We start from the raw sequence: 20,502 nt of genomic DNA on the forward strand, positions 1-20,502 counted from the left end.
TTAACTCTGAATTGTGGTGATGATTGGGCAAGAGAATAATCTTGCTACATTTAGTACTGCTTAGTCGCTGTGCCTTCCGTGGCACTTAATCATTTTTTCTTTGCTGTTCTAAGGGCTCTTAGGCTAAAGGGTGGTCGGTCATAGGCTGTGAGGGAGCCCAAGTGCTTTCAGCTACTGATGCTGCAGGATCATGTGAACGAGTTTCCTCAGAGCACCTGTTTCATAGAGTGGGGAGAAGGCCCTCCTCCTCTTATTCTCCCCCCCCCCCCCCCACTCCGCAGGAGATAGCCACACCTTCCCACTATCGGGGCGGAGCAGGTGGCCAGGCCTTGGAGACCTTGCACCGCTGCCACCCCCAAGGAACCCGCCCAGTGGGTCTGGCTGGCTCACGAGCCAAGTGACGCGGGTCAGCTGCGCCCCCCGGGACCCCCACGCATCGCGGGTGCGACCGCCCAGCGCGTGGTCTCCAGATCTAGTCTTTCCGCTACCCCTCCCCCCACAATCCCGGAAAAAGGGGGAGGCTGGTGACGTCATCATCCGGGCACTCGCCGGCGGGGCCACGGTTCACAATGGAACAAAAACAAGCGGCCCGAGTCAAACTCTGAGGGACGCAGATGCGGCTTGCGCGATTAACCCTGTCCTGACCACACACTCTGCCAGTCCTGGTCTCCCAGCTCCTTCTCCGGCGTGGTGCGCCAGATCCGTCCGGGCTTCCCTTCCCCCGGTTTTCCCCGTCCTCGTGTCACCTCTGCCCTCACAACGGTCTTGACTTGAGGGGTTTGGAACACAGTTCCTGGTCATAGTGGGACCCTAGAGGGGCCGGCCGGAAGCAACGGTTGTGCGTGAACCTTCTTTACCGCATTGTGTTCCCCTCCCCCACTTTAGCTCTCCCGGTTCCAAGCGTCTCTCGCCTGCCCCGGCTTCCCCCGTGGCACGCGCAACTCTCCCTGGCTCAACGGCCCGGCGTGGAGGAGAAGGGAGCAGAAGGAGCAGCTGAGCGAGGGGGGGTGGGGGGGGGGTGGGGTAGGTAGGAGATGGAGGAGGAGGGCCAAGGGGTGGGTCCTGTGAGGGGCGGGACTTGACGGGGGGCGGGGAACCTCACGGTTTTGGGCGGTGCTGGGGCTAGTGGGAGTCTGCGCCGCCGCGCTGCTGCCTCCACCGCCACCAGTGCTGCTGCTGCCGCCGCCACAACCGCCGCCACTGGCCGAGCGGTTTTTTTCTTTTTTTTCTTTTTTTTCTTTTTTTTTCTTTTTTTTTTTTTTTTTGGTTTGCCGGATCCGCCATATTGGCGAGGACGGGCGTCCGCGGCTGCGGAAGCTAGTCTCCGCCGCCGCCGGAGCCGCAACCTTACAGCACCCGGCCCGTCCGGGCCTCTGCCGTGCGGAGCCCCTCCCCGCGTTGCTCAGCTCACAGGCCTCGCGGGAGCCCGCCGCTGCCGCCTCTCTCCCGGGAGGCGGCCGCCTTAGCCCCCGGTGCTCCGGTCGGCGCCGGGAGCGAAGAGCAAGCCGCAGCAAAGCGACCAGGCCCGGAGCGGGGACAGAGGCGGCGACCAGGGAAAGGTGAAGCCGCCACTGCAGGAGGAGGAGCAGCAGGAGGTGACGCAGGAGAAACGCACCGCCCGGAGCCCCGTCTGAGCCGAGCGAGAGCCCCGGCCCGAGGGAAGAAGGGGGAAGAGGGCCGCCAACGCCGCTGGTGGAGGAGGAGGAGGCGGCGGCCGAGGCCACCGCTACCGCTGCTGCAGGGCGGGCGCGGCGAGCAGCGAATTCCGGCGCCCCCTGTGCAGCTCCCTGGTGTTAACGGACACTTTGTCGCCCGTCACCGTCGGGCCTGGGATGCACCCGGGGTCGGCCTTGTCCTAGGACTGAGTGAATCTCGCAGTTGCCTGCTGCCTCCGCCTGCCCTGGTTCTGAAGACAAGACGCCTGTGTCGTGCGGTTAGTAGCCTGCCGCGCTGGGACAACGCGCTTTTCCGGGGCCAACAGCTGGATCCGAGTGAGGGGAGGAGGGCTAGGGGGGTGTGCGAGCCCACGGTACCACCCCCCCCCCACCCGCGGCTGGCCGCCGTCGGGTCCGGGGGGCTTACCCGCTCCCCCTCCTCAGCCCGGGGCTGGGCGACAGCGCGTTGCGCGGGTGGGGGCGCAGGGCCCGGCTCCGTGCCGAGCCGGTGTCCCGGGAGCGTGTCTGTGTGTTTTGGACTGTGAGGGAAAATGGCTGACGGCTTCGTCCCTCCCCCTCCTCCCCCTTCCAGTCCTGTCTGGGGCCGAGTGGGGGAGGATGGAGTCTCCGGGCCCGGCGTGCGTCCCCCGCATCGGCGCCCAGGGGGCTCGGTCGGCGGCGGGGGGCTAGTCGCCCCCCCCCCGGTCCCCGGGCTTGCAGCTTGGTCGGCTCGCGGCCGCTCTCCTCCCCAGTCTCGTTCCACTTGACACCAAACGCCATTACTGAGGTGGAGTGATTTGCAGCAGCAGAGCTAGGCCTCGGATACGCCTGGCTATCAGGCCCGACGACTTGTCCGCCGCCCCCCCACCCTCCCGCGATAACCGGCAGCTTATCCTAGGCCCTGTGGCCTGGGAGCCTGAGCCGGGTTATCGGGCTCCTACACCACCTTCCCCCGCTTCATTCGCTGAGGGCCGAAGCCGCGAAACATGTTTTGGATGCAAAAATCGCTTCCAAGCCAGCTTGGACCCATCACTTTTCTATTTTTAACCGTTTCTGCAAAAATACTAGCATGTGCGAGCTTGTTAATAATGAAACCTTCAGATTCTCGTGGTGTGAGGCTTTGGGTTTGATACATTGTTTATTTTTCATTCATTGTGAAATACTAAGAGGTACGGAGCAGGTGTATACACTGTTTTGTAATCTTTGTAAGGACTTCTGTGGCGACTGGAACTTACGCGGGAATTTTTTTAGGATTTCCAATAGAACCTTCTTAAACTGAGAGTATTTTTTGAAAGTTCCCTAGTTACAACGTTAATTGGATTTTCCAGCGGGCAGTTTACAGGTGTGAGTAATTTATTCGGACTGTCTTTGAATTTAACTGAGCGGGTTGTAGCTGTAAATATTCGTGCCTTATTTTGGGCGGAGGGAAATATTTGTAACAGTCTTTCACCGTGAATCCCCTGAGCCTCCAAAGTCCACATAACGATTGTATACCTTCATTTCTGACGAAGAATCTGGGGTGTATTTATTGATTAGGAAACTTTTCAGCAGGTACTTAACCTTGCTGCTCATGATCTACTCTTAGCGATTTATATGGTAAGGACTCGTTAACCACGACTAGCTTGGCTTTCTTAATCCCTACACTTGAATTTAAAAATAGAGACCGCAAACTCTGCTTTAGATCTCTCTGGTCTACTGATTCAGTGGGCTGCCATTTTGGTTTCAGCAAATGCCTTCCAAGTTCTTAAAGATTAAGCGTTATTGTTTAGAGTGTCTGCATAGAGTGAAAATCAGAAGTATTTGGAATTGGTGCACCAAAGGTGAACTCAAAATGTTTATTACGTTTTGTTTTCTCTATTTTGAAAATAAGGTATTTGGAGTATACGAATTTTTCCCCCTACCGTTTTTCCTATATGTTTTTTTGCAAGGACATTTAACTTGTATTTTTTAACGTGTTATCTTAATGTGCTCACGCCATTTCTTCCTTTTGTTTGCTGACCTTGGTAGTTTCTGAGAGGGAAAATTTCTGGAGGTATTTAATAACAGCAGGAAGAACAGTACATGTGAGAATCGAAATTCTTCAGAAAGTTACCTTACGGGCAGATTTTACTTTTCACCAAATTATTGTAATCTCTTTTTGGTGTTCCATGGTTCTCTTGTTAAATCAATGGAATGCTGAAGTAGGATTTACTTTGGATCTTTTTTTCTTCCAGGATCTTGAAATAAATTTTCTGGCCTCAAGAAGATGAGGGATTTCGTGGCTGTCTCTTCAAAGATAATTTTTTTTGACGTGGTATTAATAACGTTCCTTACAGTTTTTGAAAATGTTCGTCGTGAATTTGCTAGTCAAGTTCTTGATTAGTTAGACACACACGTTCAGCTTATTTATTTGATAAGTTCACCTTTAGTGAAGTTTTTATATTTTAGTTTTAGAATTTTAATATTGAAACTAATCCTTGTTTAAATTAGGTTAAAGAAAATCGTTTGAAATATATGGAGGGAGGTGTTAAAGGATGAGTCCTCTTGTAAGTCTTCTGGGCAGTTAGGGGAGGGATCTTATTCTGTGGGTCTTGAGCTAGTTGGGTTGGTTTTTGTTTTCTTTTTTGAATTCTGAAATAATGTGATAGTTTCATGATAGTCTGCGTTGTATTTTGCTTCTTGCTAGTATGTTTTCTGAATCTTGGAGTTTTTTTTCTAAAAATTGGAAAAAAGGATTTTCGCTTTTTTTTTTTTGTTATTGTAGCTGTGCTGTCCTATTTGTTACTAAGTTCTTGTCTTATAGGGTCTAACATTAGTGTTTGGAAAGGGTTGATACGTTGCCCTCCGCCCTGACTGCACGTTGGAATCGCTTAGGGAAAAAAAAATACTGATGCCTGGGTTTCACTCCCTAAGACCGATTAGGTCTGATACGGGTCCTGGGCAAAGGCTTACTTTAAAACCACTGTGGGTGATTTTCATGAGGTCAGGGTTGAACATCACCGTTAATGCTGTTAATATGTTCTCACTGAACTTTCAAGCAGATAAATAAAATGAATTATTTTGTCAAATGTTTTCAGTTATCAGCATAATTGTAATTTTTTTGAGCATTAATAACCGGCCAGGACTATGTTAAACATTTGCCATTTATTACCTTATGTAGGTAGTGTTGTTTGTATCATATAGATGAGGGACTGAGCTCTGTAAACCAGTGACGCTTCAACTACTGTGCCACATTAGTGAAATGACCCTGATCACTGTTAAAACAACAAAAAAATCAATCTTTGGTTTGTTTCCTGAACCAGGTAGCTTTAGATTAAAATTTTAATAAAAATATGGCAATTAGCTGCAATTTGGGAAATAACTTGGTTAGCCAGGGAGGTGCTAAAAGCTCTGCAGCAAGTAGGTTCTTCCTCTTCCGTGTGTCTCCCAACATATTCTGGTTGATAGTTTAGTCGGTGGGTGTGTTTATGACTAAAATAATGTTATGCACTGTAACATTCCTAAAAGGTGCAAAATCCAGGCATTTGTCTCCCAATAATTTATTTAAATCATCTCATAAATGAACACTTAGTATCATGTGAACTTCTGTTATCTCAATTAGAAAATTCTCAGTTTTGTTTAGCTTAGTTTAAAATCAGTGTAATTTTCACAAAAAGTTTTCAAAAGTAAGGGTTTCATCTTGCATTTTTGTAGTATTGGTCAATAATGTTATGGAATAAATGAAGTACCAATAAACACCTTTATTTGGTGTTTATTTCTTGTAATTCTCTTGGTCCATTGTGCTAAATTCTATATTGAGGCTGCGAGAAGAGCCCGCTAATGTGGAATCTATGAGCTTTCTTATTGTGTGTGACACAAGATCTGTGAAAGACCTTTCTGTTAATGATCATGTAGTCCTATTTTCTATGCTACAAAGTGTCACAAGGAAAAAAGACTTTGTGGAACTTCTGATACTCATATTGGAGTTTGAATTCATTCAGTTGTTACTGTAGAATATAATGACCACTGTTAATGTACTTCTAAGGAATAAGGTGTGAAAAAGTATACTGTTAGATATCTTCCCTGAATTTATTCTTCAAATGTGCCTGTTTTAGTCTTGTGGGCTCCAGTACACACACACACACACACACACACACACACACACACACACACACACTCTCTGTATGTGTATTTGGCAGCAGATGGGTTTTTGATTCTATTTCCAGTCACTAACAATGATTTTCTACCTCAGCTGCGTATCAGAATTACATGTAGAGTTTTTTCAAAATGTATTTTCCTAGATCTTACACTTTGGAAATTGTAGTTGAGTAAGTTTGGGGTGGAAACTAGGCGTTAAAAAAACTCAAAAGAGAATTCTAATATGCAGCTAAGGGCTTCTTTGCACTTCATTTCAGGGAAAAGGGAGATTTGAGACTGAGTTCTGTGACCTATCACTAAGCAGTAATGTTCTTGCTCAAGCTTGATTTTGCCAGTCACATTGCCAAAAATTCCAGGCACAAAGTAGCAAAAAGTTCAGACACTAGATTAATAGTTTGGAGAGACCAGGGTTCCAGAGTTTTATGTATATACGTACATACACACCGAAGACAATTCGTAATGTCTTACTGAACATCTTGGAGTTACCGTCCCAGATCTAGTACTAACATTATTAATATCTGTTCTAAGGCGTTAGTTTGCTTATTATCCATTCGACAAATATTTATTGGGTATCTACTATGTGCTAGGCACTTTCTAGAGATTGCGATTTTCTAGTAGCTTATGTTGTATGAAGTGCGGGGCATGGGACTAGCTGATCTGTGAAGTTCTTGTAAGCTCTAATTTTGTCATTTATTGTGCCTCCTAGATGGAGACTGAATTTTGTTACAAGAAATATACCTAGTTATGGTATAAGCCAACGGAATTTTATTTTACATTTCAGTTTCTTTTAGTTAAATAGAATTTCATTCTGAACTCTGGTCTTCTCCAGTGAGCACGAATGTCAAGTACAGTAGAAATGGATTAGAATTGTTGCATATTGGGTTTAGGAGTAGCTGTACTTGACCAACGCTTTTACTTTTTGGCCAGGAATTACATACTCTGGTGTCAGCCATTCCTCTTGCCATTCCTTTTCTGTATTGATGCTCTGTCAGTTACCTCTACACCATTGGTGTGCTTTTCTTTTTGCTTTACTTATTTTATTCAGATGCTTTGCTTGATTTTTGTCCTCCAAATTCTTTTAGGTTAGTGGCTTTCATTTGATATCAGACTCCAGACCCTAAGTCACTGATATATCTCTAGCACCTAGAAAGTGCCTGGCACGTAGATGAATAATTATTTGTTGTATGAACAGTCAGTTAACCATATTATATTATGGTATGATTTCTCTTTCTTTCTTTCTTTCTTTCTTTCTTTCTTTTTTTTTTAAATTCTCTTTATTGCGTGGAGTCCCTTACTTTGACCTGATAATTGTTTCATGATGAGCAGTCCTGGAAGGAGTCTAAGATCTACTCAGACTCCTTGTTTTTCAAATGAAGAACATGGCTCAAAAAGCTGCTGAAGTAACTTGACTAAGATAGTGTGTGTAGACTGCCTCCTGCATGAAGCTATTTCCGTATCTAACAAGACAGTAATTATTCTTGGGTTTCCATTACCTTTGTAGTCACTGTCCTAAAATCCACACTTAAATTCTCTCTGGTAGTAGATAATAAATAAGGTCAGTAATTCTGTTCTTTACCTTTTTGTATTACGGAGCATGTAGAATAATCTTGTTTATGATAATTGCCTAAATGGCAAAATCTGGAGGAATATTTGACTCCCATTATCTGAAACTACATACAAAATTGATGGGTCATCATGTTATGGCTCCTTTCCGTTTATCCTTGTGTAAGTGATGAATTATAAAACTTTTGAACACTTTAGACCCAAATTGATTGGGCAACCATTATCAGAGGAATTGTTTTCCTTGGGATGATTTTGAGCTGGTAGTCTTGGATCCCATCCTTGGTTATAGAGCCTATGAAGTGGGAAGAGAAGAAAATTTAGGAAGAAAAAAAAGGAGTGGGAGAAGACTCCCTTTCCTACCCTATTCATACCCATTTCCTCCGTACTGACTTTGGTGTTTATTCAGAGTTTAGGTTGTTGGTTACATCTCTCATCTGGTCTTTTCTCTCAGCTGGTTACTTCTAAGAATTTCTAAGTATGTCTACTCAATTAACTTGGACACCAGAAAGCATGAGAATTATTACATGGTATTAGACCCCTTTGTATCCTAATAGAGTGTTTCATCTCTGATCAAGGTAGTGTAGAAAGATTTGGTTGGTCTCCTTGATAACACCTCCCAAATTTAAGTGTGAGATCAGCAAACTTTTCTGTAAAAAGCCATATCAGAAATATTTAGGTTTTGCATGCTAAGAGACAAAATTGAGGATATTAGGTCAATTCTCTGTTGATGAAATTCAAAATCTGATAATTGGTGCAATCATTTGTAATTCAGGCCTAATAATAGAATGGGGAGGGGCTAATAAGTACAGTATTTCGCCTAATTGGGGATTAAAAAGTTAGTGTTCCCTGTCATCAAATTGATGGTACATGTTTCTGTGTAAAATCCATTCTCAGCACTGGATTTGGTCTGTGAACGTAGTTTCCCAGCCCTGGTTTAGAGCAAGATTCTAAAGTCCAGCCCCCAGAGTTTGATTTAGTAAGTATGGAATGGGGTTCAAGAGTATACATTTCTAACAAGTTCCCAAGTATGGAAACACCCTTGGAAAATTACTGGTTTAGAGATACTTTTAGCATATCTTAGCTTTCTTCAGGCTTACCATTGTGTCTAATTTTTCTTGAATCTTTTTTATTTTGTGCTTTGTTTTAAATTCTGCAATTGATATGTTATAAATGTCTTAAATCCTGCAATTCATATGTTAAATGTTTGTTATGTGGTAGGTGTTGTACCAGATGACAGGGATACAAGGTGAGCAAGACAATTGTTCTGTCATATATACCAGTTTGAATGAGTTTAAAAATCAATTTCTACAAACCATTAAGAGCTAGGGTCTATACCACTTTTTTTTTTTTTAATGTTTATTTATTTTTGAGACCGAGAGAGACAGCATGAGCAGGGAAGGGGCAGAGAGAGAGGGAGACACAGAATGTGAAGCAGGCTCCAGGCTCTGAGTTGTCGGCACAGAGCCCGACGCGGGGCTCGAAGTCACGAACTGTGAGATCATGACCTGAGCCGAAGTCGGACGCTTAACCGTCTGAGCCACCCAGGTGCCCCAAGGGTCTATACCACTTTGAAAGCAGGGCAGTGATGTTTGTTCGCTAAAGGAAAGCTAAATTGGAAGAGGAGGCATTACAAAATACTTCATTAATTTGATGTCTTAGGGGATATTGTTTTGTATAAGTGAATTTTTCATATCACCAAAGCTTCCTTTTAAATACTTTAAACCAGTTTGTTATTTGATGGAAAACTTTCTAAAGATGTTACTTTATAATTTTTCACCTGATTATGAAATTAATGTATTCTGTTAAAAAGTTGGGGGAGCATGAGGGAATAAAAAGCAAAACACAAACCCCACCTCTGATAATTCCATCATTTAGAAGCAACAGTGTTGCTTAGATGTGTGTTAAATCAAACGTTCTCATTGGTCACATAATTTACTAAGTCACGTATCCTCGTGTCTTCTGCCCTCTGCCTCTACTTACTCCTGCCTCAGGACTTGAGTGTGTGCCATTTGTTCATCCCGGCTAAGAGACAGTTTCATGTCCCTCCTCCCTCCCCGGCTCCTTTTTTAGATACTGCTTTTGTAAACACTGCTCCAAACTTTCATCATGAAATTGATTTTAATATAACTTTCCAACTTAATTTCCTACCATGTTTTTCTTTATCTCCCCCCCTCCACCCTTCATTTACTTGACTCTCCTAATGCTCTATACACTCCTTATTCTTTCACACTTCTATCATTTAATCCTTCAGTATCCTTTTTAGGGGTTTCCTGTCCTTTGCATCAGCTCGAGGTCCCACACTTAATATCCTTGATGGGGAACTGATTAGGGATATAAATCTTTACGGGGTTAGATTGTGCTCATTGGTTATGTTGGTTGACTTCATTCAGTGGTGACACAGGAAATTTTGGCAAATGTGTAGTAAAGCTTGTATGTGAAAGGTGAGGTATAATTAAGGATTTTATAATACTTTCCTGCACTCAGTTGGAAAAACTTCTAGGGAACATGTGAATCTGTTTAGCTTTGTAATATTTGACTTCTGTCATATTTTCAGGAATGCATTCTGTATGAAAAGGAAGGGTACTATGTAGGCTCTTGTGAAAATGACTGCAGAAAAACTCATTTACTCCTACTTAATCAGTATGTATATATCTATTTACTGTGTCCTTTGTAGATCTGTATTAATTATCCAATGTTCTTGAGGAATTTTGACTTGGAGCTTGTTGAGCTGGGGTGAAAGGGATTGTGATTCCAGGCTGAGGGTTGGAGGAGGAACCTAATGGTACTTCCTGCAGGTGCATTCCTTGTCTGACTGTGGATGTCATTATCTGAGCCACATAAATGTCAGCTGTCTTAAATTGCTCCTACTCAGGGATTACCTTAGTTATTCCCAGTGCATCATGGGAAAAAGAATCATGTCGGTGAAAGGAGAAATCATGGAAAGGTTGTCTGGCTTCTATTCATCTACAGAGCCAGAAGAATCATGTTCAAGTACCTCCTTATCTCTTCTCACTTTTTCTCCAAATACCGCTCAGAATTGGGGTGCCTGGCTGGCTCAGATGGTGGAAACATGAGACTCTTGATCTCTGGGTCGTGAGTTCAAGCCCTATGTTGACTGTAGAGCTTGCTTAAAATAGAAAAATGCTGCTTAAAATTTACCATGCCAGTTCTACCCAAAAAAGGTCATTTTGACATAGTTCCAGTCTGCTTTTCCAAGTTGATTTATTGTTCTCCCACCTAATCAAACAATCCATACGTGATGTGGGTGCTCCAGCCTTTTCTATTTCCATTGCTTTACTTCTTAGAGCCTGACCTCTCCCTTTATGGCTAGCCTCCAGTGTCTAACTCACATGCCGTATACATGAAGTTTTTTTTTTTTTTTTTTTAGTCAGAAAGTGGTCTTTACTTTCTCTGAATTCTGGTAGCATTTTTCCAATGTTTTTCTTTTGGCTTTAACTTACTCTACTACTTTTTGTGATTCTTCAGATACAGGCCCTGGAAGGTGGCTCTGAGAAGTTCCTGGGGCTCTGTCTTTTGTTAGGTGTTCAGAACCTCCCTCAGCCTGATTGAGAGAGTAGTATAGTGGGTAGTAAAGAGCTCTAATCTCAGTCAAAAGGCTTACGTTGCAGTTGTAATTACTCTATCAACTAGTGAGCAAGTTACTTAACCTCCAACATGAAATTGTAAAGTGAAGGCTTTGGATTGGGTGATTGCGATCTTACAACATTTGAATTGAATTCATTCATTTAATACCATTCTGGCACAAGGGATACAAAGATGATTATTACCTTCTAAGTTCTATTGTCAAGTAGATCAGGCAATTAATTACGTGTGATAAGTACTGTGTTACATATGGAAATCATTGTAGTTTGAGATTGAGTGAGGTTTGCTCAATCAAGTGTAGTTTTGTTGGCCGTGTGAATTAGAACAGGGACTTCTGGGCAGAGGGAGCAACTTGAGATCAGGATTTTTAACCTTAACATGATTGACAGTTTGAGCCAGATGATTCTTTGTTGTGTGAGGTAGCATCCTATTCCTCCCTGCCTCTACCTACAAGATGCCAGTAGTACCTGCTCCCCCACCCCCCTGGTTGCCAACTCTGTCCTGGGGACAAAATTGGAGGACAACTACTTGAAACCTAGGCATGGAAGTGAAAGTATAGTGTTTTAGAGAAAAGTTAGTAGTAGAATGTAGGAGTGTTGGAGATAATTGGGAGAGAAGGGATTGTGGGAGGTGAGGCTAGATCACGAGGGCCAACCTTGAGTGCCACATTACGGCACTTACGTTTTTAGAGTAATGAGGTGGACCCTGAAATTAAGTGAGAGATGATTAGATTTGGGGTTTTGAAAGATAATACTGATGGCATCAGGCAGCCATGTCGGAGGAGAGTTGGGGAGCCAGGAGGAGTTGAGACAGTATTTTTAACACTGTGGATGATAAGAGAATGGTTTAGAGAATGGAGTAAAGGAAGGATGATAAGGGAATGGTTTAGGGAATGGAGTAAAGGAAGTGTGACACCTGGGACTCCCTCGTAAGAGGGAGTTGCTGCTAATTTGACTTTGGCTCTGTCACTGAAGAGAAGGCTGAGCTGGAAAGCAAAGCACCTTTATTGTCTCTTGTTTCTTCAGCTCTTCCTCCGTCTCCAGTTTCATCTCTCCACTTGAGAGCTTCTGTCTGTTCTATCAAAAGGTCAGAGAGGAATCTGGGTTATAGGATGACTGTATTTTTATTTTCCCAGTGTGGCTGTATTACTTAAACAGTGGATTGTCAAAGTACATGCCTTTCTTACCATCTCCCTCCCCTAAAATGTAAGGGACTAGAATCTGGCATCCAGAGAGTGTTAACTGTTGGCTTTCCATAGTTTGTATAGGTGTTATTTTACAGCTTTTAAATTAGATTGATATACGGAAGTAGATTAATAATCTTACTGTTTAAACAATCGTATTAATTCCATTGGCTCCTAGTTGGGAGGTTTTTTGTTTCAAAACAGCACTCGTATTTGAAGTGAAAAAGGTGTAGTCAGTGGAAGAGTACTGTTTTAGTTTCATTTACTGTGCTTTCTTTGTGTTAACACTTAATTCTTGGGACCTCACTACTATTATCTGTAAAACCATGGTGTTGGACAAGAGATGACTTTGGCTACCTTTTTTTTTTTTTTTTTTAGTTAATAAATTTTATCTTTAGAGATGTGGAAGAAACTGGATTCCAGAGAAGAAAAATTTTTAAGTACAGGAGCATAGGAAAGGTAAAAAAAAAAAAAAAAAAGGGTTAATAGATTTAGGAGTCGTTGAATTTGTATTGACAAGTAAAGGGAAGGGTAATAAAATAATTTGAGTGTTTCCTCGAACTTGTTTTTCCTTTGTCTTTGTGTCTGGATTTTTCTGGAGGGCTTTATTTTATTTAGATTCGTATGGGCTAATTGTGCTTGGCCAACAGCTTGTAGTATGAATTTAGGGACCACAGAGTTGGTAGCCAGGATATAATTTCTTTGCTGGCAGAGCAGCTTAAAGTTTGGTTAAGTTTTCATCTGAAGTCTAGCTTAAGCTTTAAGGACAAACTGCTGTTAAAAACTGATGTAGCTAGCTAGGGAAAATAATATTCAGGGGAAGTTGTTTTTTCTGAATCAAGGATGAAAGTATGCAGATAAATATAGTAGCTGTGATTTGTCTGGCGCAGATGGTTTCAGAGAAAATGTACCTTATTTTTCGTCACTACAAGAGAAGTAGCAAAAGAAGCTTATTTTCACTGTGTATCATTTAGGCCAGCCATTCTCAAACTTAATGGTCTCAGGACCCCTTTATGATTGTGGAGGATGTCAAAGAGCTTTTGTTTACATGGGCTTATATCCATTGAAGTTTATTATGTTGGAAATTAAAATGGAAAAAAAATTTAAATTTGTGTACACATTTAGAAATAAAACTTGCATCTTAATGTAAAGAATACTTTTATGAAAAATAGCTTTTCCAAGAAAACAAAAATTACTAGTGAGCAGTATGGTATTCTACATTTTTGCAGATATTTCATTTGGCTTAGTAGAAGAAAGCTGGCTTCTCTGCTTCTGCCTTCAATCTCTTGTGATAGAATACGTCATTGTAGCCTTTGGAAGCACTGCACTGTATACTGGAGAGAGAATGACCGTGATGATAGCATATAGTGTCATCTTATTGTGAAAACAGTTTTGACGTCTTGGGTCTCCTGAAAGGGTCTCAGTGGACCACATTTGAGAACCAGTGTCTTAGACAACCAAAGGAGGCTTGACACTATCTTTTGAGTGGCTTGCCTACTATAAATTTTTATTTTTTTTAATTGAGATATAACTTAGATACAGTCAAGTCCACAGATCTTGTGTATAGCAATTTACACATCTGTATAACTACCATTTAGATCAGTGTATCATTTCCAGCATTCCAGAAGGAATGCACCTTCCTGCTCTCTCGCACCTTCCTGCTCCCCCAAAAGAAACCCCAATACTCCTATCTTTCAGTGAATTAATTATGCATGCTTTTTGTGCTTCACATAATTGGAATAACACAATATAAACTCTTGTGTCTGGCTTCTTTTGCTCCACATAAGAATTTCTTCTTCTTGTTACTGGGTAGTTACTGTATGAAATACACCATGATGTATTATTCATTGTACTGTTTGTGGACATTTGGACTGTGTGGTGTTTCCACTAATTATAAAGAATGTGCCATGATCATTTTAGTACGGGTCTTTTGATACACACCCAGAAGTGGAATTGCTGGATTATAGGATATGTATCTGTTTAGTTTTAATAGATACTGCCAAACAGATTTCCCAAGTAGTTGGTTGCACCAGTTTAGAATCCCACCAATGTAGTTCATACGGCTCTTCCTTAACAACACTTAGTATTGTCAGTCCTTTTAATTTTAGCCAGTTTAGTGGAGACTTAGGAATATCTGATTGTAGCCTAAATATTCATTTGCGTGTGTCTAATGATGGTTAGAACCTTTTCATATGCTTACTGGTATTTTGGCTATTTAATTCTTGCTGCCTGTAAGATTTGAAGTTTGGCTAGTAGACAGCTTGAAGTCTCTAGTGGCTCACAATCACTAGCTGACAAAAAATATCAGTTGAGTGAATTGCTGAAAATGAGATATTTTTTAATGAATTTATTAGTGATAAGGAAGTTAAACATTACTGTTAAAACTATGTTTGGCTTTAGAGTATGTCTGGAAAGATCTTCGCTCTTGAAAGATTCAATACTTCAGATTAAAATACGGCCTTTAGAAATAAACCATGAAGGTAAGAAATAAGGGTTGGTAAAGATGTGGAGAAAAGGGAACCTTCGTGCACTGTTGGTGGAAAAGTAAATTGATGCAGCCACTATGGAAAACATTATGGAGGTTCCTCAAAAAAATTAAAAAATAGAACTACCATCTGATCCAATAACTCCACTACTGGGAATCTGAAGAAAATGAAAACGCTAACTTGAATAGATATATGCACTTGCATGTTTGTTGCAGCAGCACTGTTTAGAGTAGCCAAAATACAGAAAGAATCTAAGTATCCATCAGTGCAGTGGATAAAGAGATTGTGTACATATATTCCATTGTGTGTGTATGTACAATGGGTTGTTATTTCAGCCATAGGAAAGAATGAAATCTTGCCATTTGTGACAGTGTGAATGGACCTGGAGGGCATTATGATAAGTGAAATCAGTCAAAGACAAACACCATATGATCTCTTATATGTGGAATCAAAAAACAAAAACCAAGCTCAGATACAGAGAATAGATTGGTGGCTGCCAGAGGTGGGTGGGCGTGGGGGAAGACATGGATGAAGGGAGTCAAAAAGTAAAAAGGGGGTGACGCCTGGGTGGCTCAGGCTTTTGAGCATCCATCTTTGGCTCAGGTCATGCATGAACTCACATTTGACTTGCTACTTATGGTTACTCTTTCAGATGCAGCTCATAGGTTCTGAGAAGATTTTGTAGATATCCTCTGCCTTTGGAGAACTTATTTCTCTCTTTTCCAAGCTTTTTAAAAAAGTTTTTAAATTCCAGTTAACATGTGGTGTAATACTAGTTTCAGGTGTACAGTATAGTGAATCAGCACTTCCATATAACACCTGGTGCTCATCACAGGTGTACTCCTTAATCCCCATCACCTATTTAACCCATCCTCCATCCAAACTTTTTCTAAGGAAAGATCAAACATACAAAAATGTGAATAAACTCCCATTAACTAGCTTTATTTTTAGGGCTGTTCTTTTTTTATATACCTTCTATATTTAGAAGCAAATCCTGGGGCCCCTGGGTAGCTCGGTCAATGGTCTGACTCCTGCTCAGGTCATGATGTCGTAGTTTGTGAGTTCGAGCCCTGCGTTGGGCTCTGTGCTGACAGCTCAGAACCTGGAGCCTCCTTCGGGTTCTGTGTCTCCCTCTCTCTGCTCCTCCCTGCTCATGCTCTAGATCGCTCTCAAAAAAATAATATATATAGAAGCAAATCCCAGACAGAATTTCATCTTCAATATTTCTGTATATTCCAGTTGGTGCAAAGGACAAATGATGTCCTAGCACACCATGTCTACACAGTGATGTAGTAATTCAAGTAGGAGGGCTGAGTCTCCCACGTGGCATGTGATGGTGGTAGGATAGCTGTGCAAAACTCAAGAACAGTGCATGCCTTCCCAGTCAGTAATGTGCTGCCATCTGTCACATTCTATTATTATTAATTTTGTTTGTATTTAGTTTGTAGGAGAGCAATTAGCATAAGGAGTATGATTCTTAATTTCATAATTGCATATGTTTTAACAGTGTTAAAATAGAAAGGAATTTAGTTTTTAAAAGTTTTGTTAGGGTAGAACCAAAACTGGCAAACTTGAGCCAGCCATGGTGCTTGGAGTCCAGTGACTGGAACTGGGACTCTAATTCCATATTTACTAAATGAAACATGTACTTCCATTTCTACCTAAAAGGTGGTGGTTTTGTTCATTCTTTTACTTGACAGATAATTAGTAAATTGTGTAGCACCACAGAATTTTGATGTCTTATTACTGGTTTCCTTATTCTCCCTACTGTCACGTTTTCTTTAGAGGCAGCACAAATTCTGATAGGAATACTGTGCTATGCGTTGTATTATAAATGGTAAGATAATCTTTGATTTGAAACTTTTTGAAAAGTAGGACAAAATTTTGAAGTATGGTTAGGATTCTGCATTAAAGCAATACAATAAAAAAATCAGCTATATTAGTATAAAACTGTTGAGGCTATTTATTTTAAAAAGCAACTTGAGCACTTGTGATACATACATAAGGAGGATCGAATCCTGGTAATTCATAGTTGGGAGAACACTTTTTCTCTGAACTGATCTAGTGATCATATTTATAGGGAGCCTGGGAAGGTTAAAAAATGAGTTGTCAAAAGTACATAATCATCTAATTAGCATCTCTAGGGAAAAGTAACCACTTGTTAGAACACCTACTGTTTATTGGGTGCCTTCTATGTGCAAGGCAGTTAACATACATTTTTCCATTTGAGCTTCCCAACAATCTCTGAAGGTATTAGCCAACTTGAGGGAAAGAAAAAATGATACTTTGAGATTAAACAGTACCTGTTCTAAACATATTTGTTACATAGTAGTTGCTGACAAACCTCATGCTCTGCAAAATCACACCCCAAGATGTAACCAGATTTATGGGGAAAATAGGATTAAGAGCAAAGGGATCACTGAAAAGCTTATGTAACTTTGTAATTTAGAGCACTAACAGAAACAATAAGAATTCTAATAAAACAAACAGCACAGTTGAAAACATCTAAATTCCTGACAAGCTATAGTAAATATGATTTTTTAAAAACAGGTAACCTAATGGAACCCTTCCGGATAGGGAAGGGTTGAGGTTACAGAGTTAGGGAGCACATGGGGGAAATAAAATGCACAAAGCATCAGAGAGAACAGAAATATGTCTAAGACAGAGCGTGTAGCCAGAATGAGCCAAAAAGAATGTGAGGTGATCGCTGTCCCAGTTCAGACCTTTTTTTTTTTTTTTTTTAAATGTTTGTTTATTTTTGAGAGAGAGACAAAGCTTGAGCGGGGACAGGGCAGAGAGAGCGGGACACACAGAATCCGAAGCCGGCTCCAGGCTCCGAGCTGTCAGCACAGAGCCTGATGCAGGGCCCAAACCCACAAACCGTGAGATCGTGACCTGAGCAGAAGTCAGAAGCTTAACCGACTGAGCCACCTAGGTGCCCCTATCCAGTTCACACCTTTGTGCCCCACCCTCATGCTGCTGCTATTTGGTGCAAGACATTATGCATTGAGGGAAAAATTCCTTCCAAATTAACATGACTTGCAAGTGTGTTTGCTGACATTTGCCGGTGTACTAAATGCCATTACAAAACGGCATCCTTTGTAGCAAAACAGACTTCATGTGGACCAAGTCTTTTGCACTTCAAAATCCACACTCCTGTTCTACCTTCAGTACTAAATTGCAAATAGTTGTCTTTAACATGTCTCCCTTCCAGTGGAATGTTGTTAGAAAAGGGAGCTAATACTTCACTGGAGACCTTCTGGCATTTAAAGATAATCATTACCTTACATTTAATCGTCACAACCATAGCCTAGTATCCTCAAGTGGGGAAACTGAGTCCCAAAGAGGTTTGGGAACTTTGTCCAAGATTGTACAGTAGGTATTAGAGTAGAAATTTAAATCCATGTGTTTCTGGTTACAAATTTGCTTTTGTATACTCCGCTGCTTCTGGCAAAACAATTTTATCAGGCCATTAACAAGAGTAGTTGTCTAGCACACCTAATAGGGTTGATGAAGTCATTCTATTCCTTCCCACTGGTCTCTTAATAGCACTGCAATAGGCCAAAAAAAAAAAAAAAAAAAAAAAGTGATGGAGCACGGCAAGGGAATGGGCAGAGGCAATGGTTCCAAGGTGTCTGGATTTGAAATCTAGATTTGCTACCTTTTTCCCCCAATAGCTATTTCAAACTACCTCTTGGGATTGTTATGAATGTTAAATAAGCTAATCAAAATCCTTTAAATGATACCTGGCTCATGGTAAGTGCTTAATAAATGTTAATTTACTTGTCACCCATGCCCCATTGCTTCTCACTTTTTGGTTCTTTTTCTGCTCTTAATCCATACTGTTCTATTTCTCCCCTTCCTCCCTATCTCTTCATATCATTAATTTGAAATAGATTAAATGTAGATAGTACTTAACTGAATATTGATGTTTTTAACACTTCCTAACCTTTCATTGATATTTTGGGTGTATATATTTGGATGCCTATTGTTTATGCAGGGCTGGACAATTTTAAAAAGTAGTGGTGTATGGGGTGCCTGATACGGCTCAGTTGGTTGGGCATCTGACTTCAGCCCAGGTCACTGTCTCCCAGTTTGTGAGTTCAAGCCCTGTGTCAGGCTGTCTGCTGTTAGCGCAGAGCTCCTTTTGGATCCTGTCTCCCTCTCTCTGCCCCTCCCCGGCTCACATTCTCCCCTCTCTCAAAAATAAACATTAAAAAAAAAATAGTGGTGTTTGAGGATTTGTAATGTTTTAGTTTCCAGGGTACAAGCTGTGGAACTCAGTACTTAGGTGTGCTATTTTAGTTTCATCTTTTTGTGTGCCTAAATTTCTGCATTTATTAAATATACGTGTGTAAATTTAACGTATAAATATACACATTAAGAATAACCAGAAGAACGGCTGCCTGGGTGGTTTAGTCAGCTAAGTGTCTTGACTCAGGTCATGGTCTCCTGGTTTGGTGAGATTGAGCCCTGCATCTGGCTCTGAGCTGACAGCATGGAGCCTGCTTGGGATTCATTCCCTCCCTCCCTCCCTCCCTCCCTCTCTCTCTCTCTCAAATAAATATTAAAAAACAGAAGAAATAGTCCTCTCAAATAAACATTAAAAAAAAAAAACTAGTCTTACAGTATATTTCAGTGCCAAGATCATGCCTTTTTGTCTTTAAGGAGAATTCAGAATTTTTATTGTTTGTAGATAGCAGGTTTAAAAAGAATCAATTGAGGAACTAGCAAATGGCTTGAATATGATCACTGTGCCAAAATAAATTATTTAATTTCTACATATTTGTGAATTTCCCAAATTTCCTTTCATTGAATTCTAGTTTTATTTCTCCATGTTCAAAGAACATAGTTTCTGTCCTTTAAATTTGAGACTTGATTTACAGCCTAGCATATGGTCCATTTTGGAGAATGTTCATGTGCACTCAAGAAGAATATGTATTTTGTTGTTGTTGGTAGAGTGTTCTATTACATGTGTGATCTAGTTGGTGTAGTGTTGTTAAAGTCTCCTTCCTTAATCTTTTCTTAGTTGTTCTATGCATTATTGAAAGTGGTGAGTTGGAAGTCTATTTCCCTGTCCTTTTCTGTCTTTTTTTGCTTCGTATGTTTTGGAGCTACTGGTAGGTTGCATGTATATATATATATTTATAATTGTTAAATCTGGATGAATGGACGTTTTTATTATAAAGTGTTCCTTTTTATCTTTAGGAATTTATTTTTGTCTTAAAGTCTATTTTTTTGTGGTAGATCTATAGACACTTCACCTTTCTTATGGTTGCTATTTTGCATGATGCATGTTTCCCCATCCTTTTACCTTTTTTTTTTTTTTTTAAAGCTCTGCACCCAACATGGGGCTCAAACTCAAGACCCCAAGATCAAGAGTTGCATGTTCTATCCACTGAGCCAGCCAGGTGCCACCCTCATCCTTTTACTGTTAACAGATTTGTATCCTTGGATCTAAAATTCTATTGATAGCATGTCCTTGGATCTTCCTTTTTTAAATCCAGTCTATCTCTGCGTTTGAATTTTATGAGCCATTCACATTTAAGGTCATTAATCTGACTAGATTTACATCTGCCATTTTACTTTGTTTTCTGTATCTTGTGGTTTTTTTATCTTTTTCTCTTACTGATTTCTTTTGCCTTAAGCAGATATTGTCTACTGTGGTATTTTAATTCCTTTTAATGATTTTTTTTCACCATATTTTTTGTTTACATTTACTCTTCGTAGATGTATTGATATTTTCATATCCTACAATTCATCCATTTAAAGTGTACAGTTCAATGGTTTTGGGTGTATCATTTAAAAAAAATTTTTTTTAATGTTTTATTTATTCTTGAGAGAGAGAGAGAGCATAAGCAAGGGGAAGGGCAGGACGAGGGAGAGACACAGAATC

The 20,502-nt window shown here is 41.0% G+C and overlaps 1 protein-coding gene across 2 annotated transcripts in view; it reads left to right on the plus strand.

Annotated features, from left to right (window-relative positions):
- The first annotated feature begins 1,243 nt into the window (after positions 1–1,243).
- Positions 1,244–20,502, plus strand: part of USP9X (ubiquitin specific peptidase 9 X-linked) — a 132,186-nt gene continuing 112,927 nt past the window's right edge. The window contains exon 1 of one of the 2 annotated variants that reach the window (XM_027054125.2): positions 1,244–1,933. The gene's annotated coding sequence lies outside the window, so the exon portion shown is untranslated. The remainder of the gene's footprint in view (positions 1,934–20,502) is intronic. The other variant, XM_027054126.2, reaches the window with a different exon arrangement.

Source organism: Acinonyx jubatus, chromosome X (assembly GCF_027475565.1).
Source record: "Acinonyx jubatus isolate Ajub_Pintada_27869175 chromosome X, VMU_Ajub_asm_v1.0, whole genome shotgun sequence".
Lineage (NCBI taxonomy): Eukaryota > Metazoa > Chordata > Mammalia > Carnivora > Felidae > Acinonyx > Acinonyx jubatus.